Source organism: Mandrillus leucophaeus, unplaced genomic scaffold (assembly GCF_000951045.1).
Source record: "Mandrillus leucophaeus isolate KB7577 unplaced genomic scaffold, Mleu.le_1.0 Scaffold2021, whole genome shotgun sequence".
NCBI classification, from domain to species: domain Eukaryota; kingdom Metazoa; phylum Chordata; class Mammalia; order Primates; family Cercopithecidae; genus Mandrillus; species Mandrillus leucophaeus.
The window spans coordinates 7,348-9,795 of NW_012102057.1; positions in this window are offsets into that span (position 1 = coordinate 7,348).

Sequence of the window (2,448 nt, forward strand, 5' to 3'; positions counted from 1 at the left end):
TTGTTGCTGTTTTGCAGAATTCAGTGGTGTTAAAGTCAGGTACTGGAAAATCTGAGGTGACTAGAAACTGCAGTGGACACCAGCACACTGCAGCAGCCCTTCAGAAAAGTGGCCAGACTGTGACGTGAGTGCCTTTTCTCATATATTCTCACTGGGCAGGTTCTCCAGGCCTGGGCCACTAGCCAATTTTTTCCAGAGCTATTGAGCCAGTAGCAACTTAGTAACTCCCGGGACAGAGCCTCCAGGGGCAACTGAAAATATTTCTGCCACTGCCTCTGCAGTAGAACTGTCCTTGATACCCTCAGACTCATGAAAAATCCAAAACCCTAAGTGCCTTACTCACACCTCAAACAACCTGCAGTTTACCCAAGAAGAGGAGGCCAGTCCATCCTCCATGGGTCCCACAAACAACACACTACTCATCACCAAACAGTGAACAACTGACTTGGCCAAAAGCACAGATCCTCCATCCTGGGTGGACTGCACTGAGTGGTTGCTGGCCTACACATCTCTGACATGCATCCCCCAGAAGTCAAGCAAAGAGGTGGGGCAGCAAACCAACTCATGTGGTGCCCAGAGGGTTGAGCGCAAGAGCATCTGTAATAAAGTGTGGCCACTGATGGCCGTATCTCCAGGCTCAACTTTCTCTCGTAAGAGTCTTTATCCTTAGAACTGTTGGACCTAATTTCTGCAGGATGGTCTTGCAAATCTGAAGAAGCTGGTCCAACTGAGCACTGCTTGGTCTGCTGGCCTCTCCCAGGGACCCAGTCTGGCCACAGCTGCTTACAGAGCAGTCTCAGGTACATTAGGAGCCCAGACCAGAGCACATGCACTGGTGGGCCATGTCTGACCCATGAAGAGCTCCAGCAAGGCAGCCCCTATGACTGTACCAGCCCACGTGTTTCTTCCCCATACTGCAACTTCGAAGTCCAAGACCATGGCAACTCCCTATATGACTTTGCTGGCGCATGTCTGCAAAGGTGAGTTTGGCTTTGCTTGTCCCACCATCATATGGAAATGCAATATGCCCCTGCAACCCCCAGCAATTGCCATTGTAGATGAAGCTTTGGTGAGTAGAGAGCTAGAAAGTCCCACTCTGGCCTTTGTGGTAACACTGTGTGGAGAACAGGGTATCTTCCCACACTCTGAACAATCACTGCTTCTTGGGGGACACAGAGAAGGCATCAAAACCTTCACTGGCCAGCATCCTGCCCCTAGCCAACATCACCCTTAGTGCAACAGCACACACAGTCTCTCGCAGGTAACCCCGACTCCCCTCCCAGCTGCTTTGCTCCTGTCACTGAGGTGAATACCCAAAGACAGGCAGAAACCCCATATCCACCAGCACTCTGCTACAGCTGTGGCATCTTAGTTCCAGAGAGTGGCAGATTCCAAATCACAAGGAGTCACAGAACACAGCTGGGGCTCAATACAAGTCCCCCAGAGTTAGAGCATACAGACTCTGAGTTGTGAGCTGAGCATTGCCTCCTCTCCACCAAAAAAACAACTCCCAGTAGCAAAGCTTGTTGGCTGAATCCACCTTTTACCACAATCAAATACTCAAGACCATCAAATAGGATCCAGAAAACCAAAACCCCATTCAAGGTTCAGCAACTTCAAAGATATTCCCACATGGATGAGAGAAAATCAGTGCAAAAATGTTGAAAACACAAAAAACCTGAGTGACTTCTTTCATCCAAATGACCAAATTACATTTCCAGCATGGCCTAAGATGACAGAAGCAAAATTCAGAATATGGATAGAAACAAACTTCATTGAGCTACAAAAGTAAGTTGCAATCCAATGCAATGAAGGACAAAATTGCAGGAACTGACGGAAAAAACAACCAGTCTAGAGAAAAATATGGCCAAAGTAATAGAGCTGAAAAACACAATACAAAACCTTTAAAATGTAATCGCAAGTATTAATAGAAGAATACGCCAGGCAAAGGGAAGAATCTCAGAGCCTCAAGACTGGCTTTCTGAAATAAGACAGACAAGAATAGTGAAGAAAGCATAAAGCAGAATGAACAAAACCTCTAAGAAATATGGGATTATGTGAAGAAACTAAATCTATGATTAAAGAGAGTGCCTGAAAGCAATGGGGAGTATGAAAACAACTTGAAATACTATTTCAGGATAACATCCATGAGAACTTCCCTAACCTAGACACAGAGGCCAACATTCAAAGGCAAAAAATATGGAGAACCCTGGTGAGATACCCCACAAGGTGGTCATCCCCAAGATACATACTCATGAGATTCTCCAAGGTGAAAGTCAAAGAAAAAATATGTTAAAGGCAGCTAGAGAGAAAGGCCAGGTCACCACTAAAAAGATGCCCATCAGACAACAATGAACCTTTCAGCCAAAATCCTACAAGTCAGAAGAGATTAAGGGCCAATATTCAGCATTCTTAAAAAAGAATTCTAACTCAGAAGTTCATATCCAG